Here is a 21,181-nt window from a genome sequence, read left to right as displayed (position 1 = left end):
GTTTTGTTTTCGATTATGTGTATATACTATAAATTATATTATATAATTATTTACTTAATAACTTTATAATTAAAAAAATACATTCTATATAAAATATATTTAATTTTTAAATTTAATACTACTTTTAAAGTACATGATTATATTTATAAATATATAAAATTATAAATTTACAAATGAATAAAAAATAAATAAAAGTGATAAGCTTCAATTTGAGTTGAATGATGGTAAAAAAAAAGAGATAAAAATATATTTTATACACATATACATTATGTATTTCTCTCTTTTTTTTCTCTCTCTTTTGTTTTATACAAAGCTACATGAATATGGTGTATGTTTCAGTGTTCTTTTTTTTTTGTTTAAATAAAAGTTTATTTTTAAATATTTTTAAAAATAATTTTAAAATTTTAAAATAGAAGATTATTTTCTATATATGAAATTCCAAAACATATGCACAAAATATTGCAATGTTCAGGAGATGAGTAAACAATTTTAAATTGTAAATTTGATTGAAAAATTCTTTGTAAGACATTTTTATCGATAAATAAGTTTTGTAATAAAATTTGATATTGCGATATTTACAAAAATCTGTAATACTGAAAAGTTGAATATTATTGATAATAATCGGATATTTAGCAAAATATTAATTAGTTTATGACAGGAAAGTCTTAAATTAAATCACATGGCTTCAGGGAATTTTACTTTGTATAATGATTTTTAAACAATCTTGAAATTCTAATCTTATCTAACTATTTCCATAATCATTCATCTTGAAAATTTTTAAATTCAATTAATAGGAAATTCTAGATTGATTGTAAAATTCAATATAGGTTCAAAATTAATTTGGAAATTTCAATTTATTTAAGTAAAATTGAATAAAACTTGCATTTTAAAATAAGTATTTATTAAAAGTAGTAAATAATTTATTCTAATTCCAATTAAATTTTTTTGTTTCGAATTTTCCATGATAACAATATTCATATTTTTTAATATTTGTTATAACTTTATTATATGTCATCCTAAAAGTATGCAATTGTTTTATAAAAATTTGAAATTTGTTTTAATTAATATACAAGTTAAGTAAAAATTTGACTTGTATTCTATATAAAATTTAAATAGTTTAAATTTAATAAAAATTGTTGAAGCAGAAAAACTTACAGCCTTTGCGTTAGTATAAAGTTTCTATATGCAAATTTTCATTTTAAAAGGTAAAAATATCGCATGCAGTGATTTGAACAATATCACAACATTCTTCTTCAAAGCAAAAACTCTTGAAATGTTGAATGGCTTATGGTAATGGATGTAATCGTATTCTTATACAAATTTATTGTTTCATAAATATTAGGGGAATTCCTTTTCCTTGCAGTTACCCTTTTGATTAACAATAAAGTCGTAGATTCTTTTAATTTGTTCTTGTTTTGTGATGTGTTTTATTAATATTAATATTATTATTTATTTCAAGATTAATTAATTTATTTATTGTAATTTTATAAATATTTTAATTTTAATTTTTATGATTTTATATATGGATTAAGCTAACGAAGATTTTATTATTCTGTTATTTTTCCAGTGCAAATTTTTGTATGAATTATATTAAAATAAATTATACTCTTTAAGTTTGTCTTATTAAAACTGTTTCATATAGAAATTATAACTAGCTATATTCATATTGAATACTATAAGTATATAATAGTAGAAATACCTTTAATCTGCAAAAATAAAAATTCATATACCATTTTACTTGTACAATAATAATGTACTCGTACAATTAAAATTCAATTACATAATGTTTATATATTTAAATATATAAGCAATATTATTTTACTTTTAATGGAAAAATATTTTTATAATAAAAGAAAAAAAAAATAAAAACTACCTCTGAAGAATTTATTTTAAATTCTTTATACTTATAATAATCTGGTTAATTAATTAAATACTAAAATACTTTTAAAAAAAATACTTGGAATTAAATTTTATAATATAATTTTTTTAAATTAAAAATTAGGGTTCTCAAAAAATTGTATATACTAGTAATATAGAGGGAATTTTGTATTATAAACTAATTCTTTAAAAAATAATCAAAAACAAAAATTTTGGTTACAATTTTTTAATATTTTTTTATTTATTTAAATTTTTTTTTTTTGTAAATAATTGTCCTTTTCGGAATAATAAAAAAAAATTTTGTTTTATTTGTTTTGTTTGTTTTTTTTTTGGCTAATATTGTGTTTTTATCTACTTACAATGTAATCTACTGTTGTTAGAAGGTGGTGTGCTATGCTCTAAATGTCCACCAGAACCTCCTCCACCGACACCACCTGGATAATATGTACTTGGGCCGGCAGCAGGACGTCTACGAAATTGACCATGTAATTCAGAGGATTCTGGTGAATCCAAACTTAATGATTTCATACGAAGATTAAGCTTCTGACGGCGTGGCGAGTGCGGAGCTATTATATTGTTTAATTGTTTAATTGGTATTTACATACATTTGTGATTTTTCGAATACGTATATAATTGCGAGAAAGGTGTGTGGAGGCGATATGTAAAAATTGATTAAATTTTTACGTTATTTTTTATACTTTTTTTTTTTGTTTCAATTTTTTTTTTAATGAATTTAAATTTTTTGACAATTTTTTAATATTTTAAGATATAAATTTAAAAATTGTTACAAATATTATAGTGTAAAGAAAGTTTTTAAGTTAAATATAAAATACGGTCTAAAGAAAATAACACATTCTGATTTAGATTTAAAATTAAGTAAAATTATTTGGAAAAAAAAAAGTAATTAATTTGATTTTAATGAAAAAAAAAAATTATAGGAGGGCATTTTTTTTTTAATTTCAATTAAAGTGCACTGGTATAAAAGAAATACTTTTGTTTTGAAATTTTAAAATTGAAGGTAAGTGTATGCTTATAAAAAAAAACTTATAATCTAACATTTATAATTGAAAATTGATTAATATAAATATTACAATTTTTTTACGGAAATCCCAGCAGGTAATTTAATTACCGATTATATTAGTTTTTAGCTCATTTTAGCAGAAAATTCAATTCCATGGCAGTTCTCCTTTCAGATTTGAGTTAAAATTGAGTTATATGTAGAATTATTGTTTAAAACATGAAGGAAGTGGAGATTATAACTAGTCAAATGTAGTCATATAAAATTCGTTATTCTAAATTGGGTAACCTTTTATTCAAATGTCAAAATTTTTAATTGATTTCCAAATTGTGATGAAGACACTTTACTTTTGAGTAGCTTCTTTTTTTTCAAAAAAAAGGTAATTTAAAATAGATAAATGACAAACTTTGTTAACTCACAGTTATTCAAATCAGTTATAAATGTCAGAGTTTAAGTATTTTTTTATAAACAAAATCTCAATCAATTTTCTACTTTTTTTTCTTATTTTAAATTGATTGACATTCAAAATTGAAATTAATTTAGAAAAAATATTTGTAGTTTTTTTTTTTTATATTTATTTTAATTTTATTAAAAAATTTTTTATTCATAAATCTTAATTATTATTTTTATATAAAATATAGGTGAGATTGAAGTGTTGAATTAATGGAATGCAGTGGTGAACTTTTAATAGTTTAAGAAATAAAATGATTTTTAAATAAAAAAAAAAATTAAAGCAAAACTTTTGTACTAGCATGGCCGTTTTTAATCGCAAATCAAATACAAAAATTGTACAACAAATATTTTTTAAAAACGGGTAAAACATTTGATGATATTTTCATTAAGTATGCAGTAATTATGTAATAAGAAATGAAAAAGTGCAACAAAAATAAAAAATAACAAAAATTTTCTACTTACACATTGACTTACACATACATATATATATTTATATATGTACCTATAATTATTTTATTATGCAATTTTATTATAAAATATATTTTTTTTTCAAATAAACTGGTACACATTTGTTCAAAAATGCTGTTTAATTAACAATCAATTTATAATTATATGAAAAATATACAATTATATAAGTATATAAACGTGATATTTAACTATATATATAAATAACACACACATATACATATATTAAAAATAAATTTATAAATAACATGCAAGGTTTCTTATTCAACATTCTATATTATTTTTCGAAATATTATTATTTTCTGTCCTATAATTTGTTTAAATAAAAATTTATTTAGTTAATTATAAGAAAAATACTTCATTTATTTTGATATTTAATACAATTGTGTGTAAATATATAATACGTATACATTAAATTATATATTATACTATTTAAATTGATTTCATAGTGAAAATATTTGGGGTACGACGAGTGTAAAATCAATTCGAAAAAAAATTGAAATGAAATGAAATGACATTGCATAAAATGTATTTCTTTTAGTCCTAGTATAAGTAATTTTCCACTTAATTTTAATTAAGTAATTGTATTAAAATGAGGCGAACTATATTTTTTAATCTCTCATAATAAAAATTGTATACAAATTTTTTTTCCTTCTTAATTAGTAAAATATTTCATTGTATTCAACAAAATATTAAAATATAACACTTGCTAATTAATGACACTTAGTTAAGTCAAATTATCTCAAATAATATTATATATTTAATAAATATTATGCATTATTTTTGTTAGATTACATAATGGGGTGACATTTTTTACTAAAAAGAAATAATCTCTAATAAGTATACTAATTAAAAATCTCTGCTTTTGTTTTAGATCAGATATTCAAGAGTATAAATATGTTAATATTGTTGATTGCATTTATAATTATAAATTTTAAATATAAAACGTTCTTTATATTTGTAATTAATTTTTATAATTTTCGAACTACAGGAACGTAGTTTATAGACACATTTTAAACCTACCACAATATCTTGATGATACTTATATTTATATAAAGAGCAAACCGGGACATTATAACTATAATAGCCTTATAAGATAAAGGAGAAAGCATATCTTTTATAGATGATCAACACCCATTAAAATTAAAATTTAATTTTATATCTGCTCCATGAAATTATAATAAACTATAGTACAATTAAATACATTTTATTTGGGAAATCAAAATATTATTAGAATTTATTGTACAAAATTTTATTAATTTTCAATACTATATACTCTGATCGTATTTTATCAGATTAACAAATTCACATTTACATTAAAATTTATTTTGATATGCACATGTGATAAGGGAATTTTTAAACTTTCAAACGAAAATATTCTGAATAAATTCATTTCTCTATATATAATCACTCTCAAAGAAATAAATTTGAATAATTTTGAAATAAAATAATTATTTATTTAATTTTTAGAGATAAAAGATATTTTATATAAGATTTACTATAGCAAAATTAATTTCTTATACAATTAAAAATAAATAAGAACTAAAATAGAACCGATAGATTTTATCCCGATTAAGTATATGAAATACAATCTGGCAAAATCAGGTATATATGGGATGGGGTCATTTATTATTAAAGTCAAGAATTTAATTTTTATGATAAAAATTCATATTTTATTCAACTATTTAAAATTTAAATATGGTACAATACAACAATTGATAATATTCATTATACCATAAATTCATTTTTCTTTTATAATACAATATAGAAATAAATTTAATTTTAAATAAAAAAAAAACAAACAAATTAAAAATGAAAAGAAAATTTAAATAAGAAAAAAAAATTTCTATTCTTATTTCTTTTTCAAAATTAACAAAAATTTTCATAATATAATTTTCTCGTATGAATTTTCTTGTACGAAAAGAAAACCTATTTCTTATTATTTCGGTCTTTTCAAATTACTCTTCCTTGGTGGCGGTAACATTTCTGGTGGTATTTCTGGTACTTTAAATTTTTCTTCATCATCTTCTGTCTTCTTTGATTTCTGTTTATTATGATCATTTTCATCATCTTTTTTAATTTTTACGTCATCATTATCATAATCATAATCATCTTCATCATCGGGACCAAAACTTAATGGTTGACCAAATGGACGAACTCTTCGGTTTTCTAAACAATTTTTTATTTTATGCAATTTATATTTTTGTAATTTTGCAAATAGAATTTCAAATTATTCTTAAATATTTTTTTTTTTTGTGTTACAATTCGGAGTTATCAGTAATAGTGATTCAAAATTATTTTGTTCAAATTCAATAAAAAGCACTTTGTTTATATACAATTTTATTTTTAATTGAGAACTCCATTATATTTTTTTTTTTTTGAAAACGTGAGAAAATTAAGAGAGAAAAAGTTGGATTAGAAGAAAAATATTGAAAAAAAAATAAAATAAAACCAAAACAGAAAAAGAAAGCAAAAGAGAGTAAAATAAAATAACCCGACACTCAAAACCAATTTATCACATCAACATCATTGCTCTTTTTTTTTTTTTTTCGTCTTTGTATATTGAGAAACATTTTTTGTTCTAATTTAAAAATGTTGCTTTTTAATTGCATCCTATAGACACAAATAGGGTATATAAACATTTATTTGTAAACTTTATTATTATTTTGATTATAGTATTTGCAATTATATTTAAAAACAAATGTGTGAAAAACTATTTTAATTATACAAAATCCAAAGAAAAACAAAAAAAAATGTACAAAACAAGTAAAAAGAAAACCAAAGTTAAAAAAATCTACAAATTAATGATAAAACACAAAAAATATAAGTTTTCAAATTGAAAGTGTTTAAATTTTCAAAAGACGAATCACATTTTGACGCTCTCACTTTAAATCAAAGCCTATATATAGATCTAAATGATAGAAATTCGTTAGTTTTAAGGTAAACACGTAATATACATAGCAATAATTAAGGGAAAAATTAAATTTTAATCAAACAAAATACGGAATGTTGAGTTTCTCAAACCAACTCCATTGGTAAACAGCTCAAATGTTGAAAATTTCACGGATGAGAAAATAATTCTCGAATTAATTTTCGAGTTGCTCTATTCTCAATTAAAATACTTGACTTTTAGGCTAGATTTATAGTTTTTTACAATATTAAGATAATGAGAGAATTGACAGGATATTAATAAATGAGATCAATGATATGTAAGAAATTTAAAATATACAATTAACTAACTTCTAATACACATATATACGTATATCAATTTTCTGCGCAAATAATTCTCATCCTAAAATTTATGAAGATTACCATTTATAAATACATGTAATTAAGTAATTACATAGGTATTTTACGGTTTTAATGTCGCCAGTAAACATTATTGGAGATTATAATATAAAATTGAAACTATATTAGGGTGCCATTTCTTAAATAAATATATGCAAATTTTTGAAAAAGGGACAACGTGTTTTACAATAAGGATGAATGACATATGTAAAAGTACTCATATTTGTTACAGCTTTCATATTACATACATAAAATGTTTGTAACTTAAAATTTATATTCAACCGTAGTACAGAAATTATGGAGTGATTTTAAAATTAAATTTTAAAAAAGAATTTGAACACACTATAGAGCGAATTGCTTGTTTCACGAATTTATGTCTTGTATTTATGAAAATATTTATTAATTTTTCCCATCTAAAAAAATTAATGGGAAATATTTTTATTAATTTTTTGCTTCTTGAAATGAATATGATTAATTTTTTTTTTTAATCGAAATGGAAATGAAATTTTTATAATGAAAAAATTTCTTTTGTTTTTTAATAATTAAATGTTTGAAATTTGAATGAAAATTTAAATCAACATTGTGATATTCTACTTTATTATTGAAAAATAAATATAATTATATATATATATATATAAAAATTTTGGAAAATCATTTCAAAAAAACAGTGAATTTTGTGCAGATTGAAATTTTAAAAATTAATATCAACTCTATTATCACTTACATTTATTTTTTTTGGTTTTTGGAATTAACATTATGCTATTGATTTGTTTTTCTAATTGCATAAATTTACATTTTATATAGGAAGATAGGATTTTCAAATTTTGAAATTTTTCAAGCCAATTTTGTTAAATAAATTTTTCATTTGAATTCAAATAGCAACGAGTATATTATATTTCGTATATAATATTGTATAAATTTGTTTTTTGAAATGCTTTAATACATAGAATATCACACTCTTGATGTTCGAATAATACGATATCTGATTTGACGATAAGGTGGTGTTTCCACAGAAGTATAATGATGTATTTTAGAGGAATCGCGTGATGGTAAACGAATTCGTGATGGCAAACAAGTGTATTTACCTGGAAAAATATAATGGATATGTATAATTTAAAGGTGTATAATGGTATATATATATATATATATATATATACGTTTTTATAATTATAATAATATATTTGTATGTTAGTAATTATATTTTGAATTTTTTCTTGGAAATAACAGTAATTGACATTAATAATACCATAATATTGTTAAATAAGAAAAATTTTCTTTCCATTCGTATATGTAGAATTAAATAAAGAAAAAACAATTTTCAATAATTGTTTTTAAGTTGTAGAATTTAGAAATCAAGAAGTTTAAGGTCAATTATTACGAAAATTTTACGAAATGAAAAAATAAATAATAACCAAAATATTTCAGGAAGTCACTTTTTTTATGAATATTACTTCACTATAAATATTAAGTTACAAATTGACTAAAATTAAATTGTAATTTTTGATTCGAAATATTAAAATTTTGTACTAATATGACAGTATATCACAACCCTCTTCCACGCCACCAAAATTTATAGAAATTTATTTTAAATGTTTTTCTACGTTTATATCATTTCAGCCACTCAAAATTTGTGACGTTCAGATGCAATATATTAAATTCTTAAAATGTTCACTATTTTCACTTTTTCTGTTCTTTTGTTCTCTCATGTATTCTGAAAATTGATTTGACAACACAAAAATTGTCATAAAATTGTTTTTTATTGATGATAAAGAGGGGAATTTTTTATATTCCTCTATTTACCTCTCAGTATTTAAAGAATATAGAGCCGAACTTGAAAATTGAAAGATCTCTTCTAATATAAAAGAAAACAAAGTTTAAGAATCAAAAGCATTTTATGTAATTGTAATTTTAATTAAAATTTTTATTTTGAACACATGCATGCAAATTTGTATATGTATGTTAATTCATTTAATGTTTCCTTATTTTATTAAAGTTGCCATTACTATTTTTATTCTCCTTCAACATTGTATAAATAATGAATATAAAAAATATTTTATTTATTACAATTTATTACTTAGTATTTTCCTATTAACACATTCCTAAATTAGAAAGATCTAGCTTTCATAAATGCATGCCAAGTTATTGCATATTTTTTAGAAATTCATTTTTGAAATAGAACTTTTGAAATGTAAATCTACTTAAATAATTATGTATACTAAAACTTATATATGTCAGAAAATATATGTGACGAAACTTATTGAAACACAAACATAGAATTTTTCATTACAAAAAAAAAAAACTAGATAATTTTATTTTACAGCAAAAGTGAATAATTTTATTGCAGTATACATTTTGAATTTTAAATTTCAAAAAATAAATTATAAAATTATTAAAAATTATGCATGTGGTTGTATAACATTTAATTCTTAATTTGCTGTATGTAAAGGGAGTATTTTTTATCTAAGCTTACAATTAGAATTTTTCAGTTCTTTTAGCTTCAATTTATTGAAACCTTGATAGAAACTTTGACAAAAAAGACAACAATACGAGTTAGATGTCAAATAATTAAAATTTAGTTACATATTGGTTGTATGTTAGGGAACTTGAAAAAGTAACAATATATCATATTGGTCTCTGTTTTATTTAAGTGTGAACTGCCCTATTTAAGTAAGTAATTAATTAGAGCGTAATGAAAAGTTACTATTATAAAGCTACTGTTACAAAGCTACTTGCATTTTTTAATTTTATTTGTCTTTTTACCGTCTCTAATCCAATAACTGACGCCAATGAAGCCAATGAGTTCTAAATTATTAAAAACATACAATTTATACTTGTTTTGTATTTTTCGTTTTGATTTTATTAACATTTATATATGATTGAAAGTTTAGAAATTTAACCACTTACTAATGTGTCTTAATATTTCACAATGTTTCTTAATATTATTCATTAAAAAAAATTTTTTATTTTTTAGCCATGTAAACTAATCTTAATATTTACAATTGTTGTAGACTTGTACACGAATCATATTGTAAAAACATTTGAATCATTTTATAACAGTTCAGAATTGACTTTTTTTAAGTTTTTATAATTTTTTAAAATTATTTTGCATATCTTTAGGGGATTTTCTAATAAATACCCCTGACAATATGCAAAATATTGGAAAATAATTCTGATTTTGTATTTAAAACTTATTATCACAAATTTCGGATTACTAAGGCTTCGTTTGATATTACAATTAATCTAAAATTATGAGTAAAGTGAAAATTTTTATATTTGAATTTTAAACTTTCTAAATGGAGAATTAAAATCATAATAATTAAGAGATTTTTTTTACAATATCTTATACAAATAAGATAAAATTGAATGTAATTTTTTAAACTGATTCTACTGTGTTATTTACGCAATTTTAATTCTAGTTAATATGTACATATAGTTGTAAATATAAATTAGATATTTCGTTCCAGTGGTAGTAATATAATAATATAAAAACAAGTTATTCTTAAATAACCTCTCGAGTAAAAATTTAATTAACATAAATTTTAGTATAAAAGTTTACTTCATAATAAATAATGATTTATATGAGAACAACAAGGACAATTAATGGGAGACAGAGACAGCGAGAGGAAAAGTGAAAACAAAAAAATTAATTTTATATTTTAATTTTTCACATTCTAAAATCATAATATCATAAAGAAGGAACAGATTCATTTCATCATATTATTTTCATTTCTTTATTCTATTTCCTACTCTTTTACTCCTTTTCATAACTATTTTTTTTATCGTCTCTTCTATATGCACAAATATTTCTATAGGACTCATCATATCTCATTTCATTATTCTATATTGCTTCTTGATGGTACATTTTGCATACTAAATGCTACAACTTTATAGCAATGGTCTCTTGACATATAAAAAACGACACCAAATTCAAAATGAAAAAAAAAAATAATATTAAAAAATAAAGAAAATAAAAAAAAATAGAATCAACAAACATAAAAAAAACAAACATTCCAACTAACCCACCAAATTACTCTAAAATGTCGGAAGGAATGTTGAACTAGTGAACAAAAAATGCTGTTTTTTGTTTTGTTTTCATAAAGGACATATATATATATATATATACATAAAAAGGATTAACCTTGTATAGACTTATACAGGCAGATAAAAACATAATCATAACACTAAAAAAAAAAACCCAAAAAATAATAAAAAACTAAAAAAAAAAGGTCTAAGAGGAAGGCAGTAAGGTAACATGATAAACTATTCAATATAACGGGGACCTACACATACAAAATTTATATAGGTATATATTTTTTGGATGTAGTGCAAATGTACGAAAAAAAACTATAAATGTAAATATGTAAATATTTATACACACTTGGTATATATATGTACATGTATATATTGATAAATAATGGTAATACATGTAGTATATTTTATTATTATGGGATCTAAACAACTAAAAGTAATGCCATTGCAACTATACACATACACATGTATATTGTATATATACCATAGACTTTGCATCTCAAGGATATTATTAAGTTTATTCCTCTAAACTAAAATATATAAGAAATTATATAAAAAGAAAAAAAAATGTGTAAGTGTAGCATAAAATAAGAGGTCATGAGATTTATTTATGTTGTACTAGTGTTACCTTTGCACACATACACATACCCCTAGCACCATATTTAAAAATGAAATTGTAAGAAAATATTATTATTTATACACAATATGTGTATATACAATTTTATATATTGCATAAATATGTAAACATACAGGACTATAAACACATTTTGTACACGTGTGTGCTCTTGTATTGGGTATATAATTTTTGGTATTTTTTTGTTATTAATCTACAGACATTGTTTTTTTTTGTTTTCTTTCCTATACTTTGAATCTAATCTAATGGTGGTAATATAATTGATTTTGCGATTTTAGTTTAACATTGAAATTTTTTAAACGTTTTCAATTATAAAGGATGTCCGAGAACTCGATGATACTCCCGTAGCAGTGTGATAGAATGCGTCCAAACAAGCAAAACCACGTAGCGATATTTTGCTTTTTTGGACCCTCGTTCTCGTGTTATAAGACTTCAAAGTAGGAATTTCTGAAAACAGTTCAATATTTAAATTTCTCTTGAGAAATATAACAGAAAACAGATAATGCTGAGCTGATAGTAAGCTTATAACACAACAAAAAAAGTTTTTATATTAATTAAAATGAAATTTCTTATATATTGAACCTGTATAACAATAATAAATTATAACAATGTGAAGAGAAATCCGTTCGTAGCCCTGAAATTCGGATAATTATCATACTCTCAATTCCAAATTACTAATATTCAATTAGTAATTCAATGTAGTAAAAATACACGTCAAGGGCCTACGAAATAAATAATCACACGTAATCAGCAATTTTTAAATTTAGAGCACTCTTCAGAGCACGGTGGTTTTGAATTTTTCTCTAAAGTTAAAAATTTTGTGTTTTCTTTATCCTCTAAACCATCTACCATGAAGGGAAATGAATTCTTATTTGCTAATTTTTTTTCCATTTTTTCCATTTTATATTTTAATTTCAAATTGCAACAATATAATATAAATAAGTATTGGACAGTTGAAATAAAATTGTGATCTAAAAAATGGTGCTGCCATTGGTGATACAAAATCTCCACGGAAGGAATTTATGATCATTCAAAAGTCTATGTCGTAATGAAGCTCGTAATTAGTAGGATTCTAAGGGAGGAATTCATGATAGGGTTGAATTTTTCCGAATTTTTCAATTATATTTGTCAATTTATTCTCGTTTCTCATTTTTTACAAAAAATTCTGTATTAAATAGAGTAACAAGAATATCTCCGATCGTGTTGAAATTTTGAAATATCTGCTAAGCTTGTCATGTTCTTAAAAGGATAAAATTGTTTCGAAATATTTCGGCTCTAATGTCTTAAATTCCGGGTATGTTATAATTCTTTGCTTGTTTACGCACATATGTAAGTATTTAAATTAAAAATAATGGAATTTTTTGTATAAATAAAAATTCATAGATTTTCAAAAATTACTTGTGCATGGTATACACAGGATTACAAAAATTTTTTTGAATTCTATATTTACTTTATTAAAGTATTTATAAATATCCGGTTTTAAAATACAGTTTTATGGTGTATGGTTTAAATTTATATCCGATAAATTTTCACTTTTTCAATTTTTAAATATTTTGTGAGTGTATGTGTTTTATATTTACATTATTAACATTAATATCATGTATTTGTAAGGTAAGGATAACATTTTATAGTATATAAGAAAACAAATACAATATATGTACATAATAAATTTAATGAAATACAGGATGATGAGCACCTCTATATTATGTATAAAAGATTTTATCTTTATAGCCCAATATGAATTTCCTGCATTTAATAACTGCATTTCTTGTATCATGCCCATTCAATTTTTTTTTTAAATTATTTTTTTTTTGTGTTCAATTTTTTTATATAAAATAATTTTCCTTCCTACGGCAATAATAATAAATTGGTAATCCAAAATTACCAAAACATAAAAGGGCTTATCTGAATATTGTACATGAAAATGGTAAATTTTCTCTCACATATATATTGTGAAAAAAAAGACAGAAAAAACAACAAAAAAACAAAATATCAAAAATAAAATAAAAGTGTGTAAAAAATTGTTACTTTTTTTCTGTATAACATTTATAACAGGACTTTAATGCAACATTAACTTGAAGCCTCCTTGAAATAATACCATATGAAAATAAACAACGCACATTATTCCTAATAAAATTTTATTAGGAAGTGGGGGGTAAAATTGTTCGATGGATCTACTTGAAATCTACTTTAAATGTCTTCTGTAATATTCAGAGTCCAGAGTCAGAGTAAAAAATAGTTTAAAATGTAATTTAGTCAAATTCAGATAGCGGATAATGGTAAAACTTGAATTCGTTTTATATGTTAGAACACAAGTAACAAAATGTTAGGAACAGTAATTTACTAAAATGACTGACAACACTGCAAAAATCAAAAATAAATGTATTTTTTTTAAATAACAGCAATTTTTGACCTGTTTTAGTAAACTGTTTTGTAGAAACCACAAATCGTATTGTAAAATATGTGTGTAACATCGCGATACTAGGTGCGTTATATCATGGAAAACTACGTGATTTCAATTTGTTTTGTGTTCTTTTCACTTTAATATCAATTAAGATTCTGTTATATCTTCTAGTTCTTCAATTCGGTTGTGTTTCCTGTTTTTTTAAGTTAAAAACTACTCTTTTTAGTGAAATTGACTCTAATGTGTTTAAATTTATTAGTTATATTTTAATTTTCAGTATATTTTCCAGTTAATATTTCAATAATATTTGAATATTTAAATTTTCCATTTTTATTAATTTGTAATAATTCGAAAATTTTTCAACAAAATTTAAATTTTCTCATGTTTAATTCCTCATGTTTATATGTAATATGGTGTTATTTCATGGCGACAAAAAATTTCGGCACGATTCTTTTTTTATTTTTGGAACTTACAAAACACATTTAATATTAAAATTATTTTTTTAACAAAAAACAAAATGTTTTTTTTTTTTATTCGAATTTTACATAATATTATTATTTAATTTATGAAATATGAATAAAAAGTAAAAAAAAATTAAATTTAACAGTGCTGTATTTAAAATTTAATGTAATTTTACTAATAATTTCCCTTTTTGACCAAAAAATAACAGAAAAAAAACTTACAATGGAAACATAAAAAATTTCAAATTATACAAAAAAAAATTAATTTTAAAAATTCCAATTATTGATATTTTGTGAGTAAATTTTGAATTAAGTGCTGGTATAATTTAAATAAATTGAAAATTTTTTTGGAATTTAAAAAAAATAAAGATGGAACCAAAGTAATTTCACAAAAAGTGATAATTCATTTCAAAACGTTGATACTGCGACAAACATTATTGACATTTAGTCTGTTAAAAGAGTTGGAGTTGAAATTTGAATGGCGATATTGAATGTTTATACTTAATACCACGTTTGAAATGTAAAAGGCATTTGGTGGTTTTAAAAATTAAAATTTATATTTTATATTTTACAGAGCCTGCAATTGGAAACGTCGTTTGTAAAAACAGTCAACAAACAAAGTATTCTCCTATTGATAAATATTAATAGAGTCAACTGCATTTAAAATAAGGATGCATTTGCAACAATTGAATGATATTTTCGATTACAGGTGGAGTTTGTAATAAAAAGTTTTATAAAATAATCTTTTATTTTGAATTTAAAATACAATTATAGTCTGTCAGATTTCCAGTAAAATTCTAAAAACACAAGAAATAAAATAAATGATTTTTGGACAGAAATTATTTTTTTTTTTTTCAAATTTTTCCAGATTTAGGGGTGTCCAAAGTTGATTTAATATTTAAAGAATGTGATCATAATGACAATATTTTAAAAGCTGACATCGAAATACAATTTGCTTTACGTAGTTAAGCATAACGTATGTTAAGTAATAACATATTCGAAATGAAGATTTACATCGAAATGAAGTTCGAATTAGATTACAATTAAATTATTTGGAAATTGAGGTTTCTGGGAGTGAAGGGAAAATTTAACAAAAAATTTTGTCGAAAATCACAACTCAAATTTTTTTCCGAATCTACCATTTTTTAATGCTCTTTTGAATTATCACTTTTCGTATAAAATTAATAAACAGAAAAATGAGAAACAATTAAAAAGTGTTATAAAGTATCATACACGTACATTTATATATCGAATATATTTTTAAGGAGTGGCAAATATAAATATAAAGTAATTTTTTTTTTTTTTTGTAAATATAAAAAAGATAGAAAAAAATGGAAAAATTACAGTTAGAAGTAGTAGTGACGTAATTACTTTCGGGCAATGATATTGATCGATGTTGTGGTGAGCGATTTCGTCGACCAGTTATTGTTCGTCCAAAACCGGATAATGGACGAAAACCAGCAAATAAACGTCTTCTTAATCCTGAACTATCAGTTACAGTTGTTGTTAATGATGTTGGTGCTATTGTAGATATTGATGATTGATGTTGTAATTGTTGTTGTAAGAATTGTTGTTGTTGTTGCTGTTGTAATTGCATTTGTTGTTGTAATAATAAATATGGATTGTTTGTATTTGTTATTGGTAACATAACACTACTATTACTACTATTATTGTTGCTACCGCTGTTATTATTGCTGTAAAATCCTGCAGATGCAATATAATCGATAATCTTTATATATAATCTATTTTATTTTTTTTTTTCAAGATCACAACAATAAATTTTATTTTAATTTATTTATATTTTTTTTTTCAAAGATGCTGAAACCATTATATGAGAAATTATAGAGATAGAATATATGTCAAGCATTGGCGGGGTCCAAGCGAAGCAATAAGGTGACGGAAATGTACAACATTTTAGTACAATAATATTGAATCATAAATTAATTGAAAGTAGTAATAAAATTTGTTTGCTTTCATCATTTGTTCTGCAAAAGAAGAATTTAAGCTGTAAATTCGATGGAATAAATTTTATGCAAAGTTTTAGTAAATTGACTTGGTTTACATTTAATATTTCGTAATGGTTTAATTGATTCATTATCAAGAATAAAATCATCAATTATAACTGTTATATTCCTGAATATATAATGAATAACCAGTCGGTATTCAATTATTCTCAAATTTTATTGAATTTTCCAGATAATTTTTTTTGTTTCAAGCTCAATCAAGCGCCTCATGTACAAAATTTTATCAGATGTTAGTTGGCTACCTATATAATACTAAAGGATTTTAATGAAAAAAACTATTTTTTTTGTAAAACGAGATTATTTTATTTTAACTGTTCTTTCTTGTGCTAAATATTATAATGTATATTGCAATTTTACAATTATCACGCCTTATTCTCTACCCAGATCAAATTATTTATCGTTATGCTTTAAATATAAAAATTTCTACATTGAAAATTTATTCACATATCCAAATGAAAAATATCCTTTTTTACTGTAGCCAGAAATTAACACATCAATTTTCTCAGTTTTCCATTCAAAAATTTTTTTTTTGTTTTTTAAACCGATAAGATTTTTGTTAGCCCTATATTGTAAAATGGGAAACAAAAAAGACAAATAACACAAAAAAAAAACGGTAAAAGAAGAAAGGATAGAGATAAAATTTATGCTTCAATTGCTTGCTAGCACGTTTTTCAATGTGAATTGTTTTTTCCGGTGCAAATGAAATATAACTGTGAAAAACTCTCCATATATTTTTTGCTATGTCTTCTATACATTAAAATTTTTTTCTTCCTATTAATAGAAAAACCAATAAAAAAATTAAGAAAAAATTTCAATTTTTCGATACCTACTAAAATTATTTTCAGTATAGAAAAATTATTCCAAATTTTTAAAAAATTTGAAAAGAGAAAAATTGGATTTAGCGACATGAGAAATTGCTATCAATGAGTTTTCAATACTAATTCGTTTATATACATAGAAATAACATTTAAAGGTATAAAAGGTCCTTTACAATTGCGTTTTCTTCGAATTGTTTTTGAATAGCAATAATAGATTCATAGAAACATAGTGTATAGTGTATAGAAATTAGAGTAGATCGAAAAATATCCCTTTTTTTGTAATTTTCTGTGGCAATGATGAAAATATAATTTTGTTCATATGAACCACAAATTTTTATACGTATTTGGACAAAAAGTTTTCGATCTTTATGGACAACTTCAAAATTTACACTAAAGGCCTGATCGTCTATTTTGCTGTTTTACTCGAAAAGTGAGAAGATTGTGGGTAACAATCAAATGTTTTTAATTTCGGAGTTGGAAGAATTATTTCGTATTGCGTATCTTGTTTTTTTCAAAAAAGCATACAAAACTTATTCACTTTGATTTTGAAAGTGAGAGGTTCAGTCAATAATTTAAGAAAAGATGCAAAAATCCAATTAAAAAAATAAGTAATCTTATTGGAAAAGTTAAACATCCATTAGAAAATACTGAGAGTTCTGATTTGAGAGTGAATAAAAAGTGAGTAAAAAAGCGAGATTCACGATCAGGCTGTAGAAAAATTCTCGAGAAAGGGTGAATTACCTGCCAGTTTATTAAAAATAGCACTGCTTTCACAATTTTGAAAAGATACTTGAATTCATTCAAAATTAAGATTTTCTGATAATATAAAAGAGAACAATACAATTTGTCTTAAGAATATTTTAATACTCCTATTTCAATAGTGTCCCATGTTCCAATGTTGACTTATATATTTGTTAAACCACTCTAGTACTCGTATATCTGATTCCAACTGAATTTCTAACAGTAATAGCGAATGTAAGTGAAAAAAAAATAATTTAAAAAAAAAAATTGCTTTTATCAGCAACAACATTTTCTTTGACTTTTTCCATAAAGTAATAGTAAAGGTCAATTAGAGCTTAAGGGAATTAATTTAAATGGTGCAAGAAGACTTATTCTTAGAAATTTGCAAAAATTAATTTTACGTCTCTTGCATTACACTAAAAATAACTTGTTTTTATTTTGATAATTTTAAAGAGAACGTCGATTGTGTGCGAATATTGCATTTAACAATTTTAAATAGAGTTGCTAAAGAGAATAAAAAATTTTTGTTTTTATTTTGATTTTTATGCACACACAATTTATTTGTCAATTTAAATTATTTGTGATTTCCCTTTATTGGTATGATCTTAATGGATTTTCGTTTACACAGGAGAATCAAAAAGAGGATTATTCTTTATTGTTAAATTTTTAAATCAAAATCGCTTTTATAGTTAATAATGAACAAATGGTGGTTTAAAGGCAATTGAAGAGAATTTGAATAAATGACAATAGGATCGCTAAATTTGGATTTAAAATTTGGATTTTTTAAGTGCAGTTGCAATATTGAAATCACTTTTTTATGGGCAATAGAGTATTGAAATAAAATTTGGGATATTTTTGAAACAATAACGTAGATTTAAATTCATTGCAACTTTGTCTATGCGTATAGTTACCAATGAGGCGAATTTTACATACTTCCATTACTTTAAAATTTTAGTTACTTTTAGTTTTATAAATTTTTACAATTACCTTTAAATGTTTTACCTTTAGGTTTGCATGTAATGGTAGGTTTTTAATTAATGGTTAATATTGATTTTCGATTAATTTTAGTTTTCAAAAAATGGGATATTTCTAAATTTTTGCATTTACTCTATTATACAGATAAATAACAATGGTCAAATAGTTTCTCATGTTATATAGGATAAGAATTTTCGAAAAATCTTCAAGCAATGTTATTTAAGTGGTTAATTTCTAATTGAAACGTTACAATTTACTTTGACTCTTACCATTGACATAATATTTACATATATACGCCTACATAGTAATATGACATCGTATTGCTTTTATTTTGCAAATTATTGTGGTGATGGTAATAATGAAATATTCCGGTAGACCAAAACAAGAATAAGCTCTGTTTTGCTTTTCAATATGAAAACAAATCAATTTTTTGAATTATGTACAGAACTATGTTCAGAAATATTTTATAAAATTAAGACATCTTCTACATAATTTTTAAAAAATTATTTATAAGATATCTATTATTGATAAATATTCGTATTGCATAATCTTCATAAAAATAATTTATAGTGAAACTAAAAATTGCATATATTTAGGCATATACTCGTATGTCTTTTTTAGGCTAATGCAATTGCAAGTAAAATTCAATTGTAATTTAATGACAATTTACAACATTGTCAATATTTGTCAGAAACACTAAATTTAGGAAATTCTGGCAACTCGTAATTTAAGGGAAAGATCTTTTATTTAAATTAAATTACGGATTGTAAAACTCATTTTTTTTGTTTTAGGTCCAAATTTTAATGAGATGTGACAGATTAAAATTTTTATTCCATAAATAAAACAAAAAATCAAATGGTTTTTAATAATAAAGAAGTTAAAAAATCAGAAAAATTTTATAAATTATGTTCATACATATGCAATTCTGTATGTATGAATGTTGAAACTGAAATATACATTACCACATAACAAACATTTTGACGTTAAAATAACAATAGATTTTTTAGTGATAAATTAAAAAACATTTTTAAAAATTCCTCTTCCAACTCAATTAAAGCGGAAATTTAAATGCAATTTTTTTTTTTGATTTCTAAAAATTTATGAACAATGTGTGCGCGGATTAGTTTTTAAAAAAATTTGTACACATCCTTTTAGGTATTATACAAAATTTAATTGAACCTCATCTAAAATGATATAAAAATAAAATTATAAATTTGGCTATAAATTTGACTGAATGCGGATTAGTACAACAAATTGACGAGATCAATGAAGTATGATCAATATAACGTTTCCGTAAAGACATCAAAAACTTATCTTTAAGGTTTTAATTGTTCGAACTCTCAACGTTATTGAATTTTTTGTTTCGCAATGATTATTGAATGCATGACAGCTTTCTTGACATAATCAAATAAATATATTAATATCTAATAATTGTAAATAAACAAAAGTTAAGAGAAAAGTTGTTACAATTCTTTCTAAAATTTTAAATTTGACCTTAGATTCAATTTCGTATATTGCATAAAAGTTTTTAATTTTGTAGACTTCAAAATTTGCTAATTAAATTTGTTCTCTTGGTGTACCATATTTTTTAAGCTATAAGAGGGAATCTAAAAACTAGACACTTCGATGTCCGATTCCCAAATCATTTGTCTTTTATCTGATTTAGTTCTATAGGAGCTGCTCAGGGAATATTTTTAAAAAAATTTGATGTGTTCCAATTTCTCATTCAAACACCCTGTAGAAATATTATTAAAAAAATTTAAAATATGGCATCAATAAATATTTTATATCAAAGCATATTGAATTATGAATTTGAAATTATTGAAATTAATTTTTTTATTTTTTTGCGGATTCCAAGTATAAATAACGCTAAATTTAGGGTTTTGCAATTTAATCCTCGACAATATTTTGTTTAAAATTTTAGTTAATTAAACCCAGTACATTGATTTATACCGGATTACAAATTTATTTTTTATGTTGAGGAATATGGAAA

At 22.5% G+C, this 21,181-nt stretch overlaps 1 pseudogene; it reads right to left on the bottom strand.

Annotated features, from left to right (window-relative positions):
• LOC129611215 (uncharacterized) overlaps positions 1-21,181 on the bottom strand; it is a 108,483-nt pseudogene that overhangs the window by 25,688 nt on the left and 61,614 nt on the right.

Source organism: Condylostylus longicornis, unplaced genomic scaffold, assembly GCF_029603195.1.
Source record: "Condylostylus longicornis isolate FDR11 unplaced genomic scaffold, ASM2960319v2 ptg000048l, whole genome shotgun sequence".
Classification (NCBI taxonomy): Eukaryota; Metazoa; Arthropoda; class Insecta; order Diptera; family Dolichopodidae; genus Condylostylus; species Condylostylus longicornis.
This window is presented reverse-complemented; position numbering and strand designations above follow the sequence as displayed.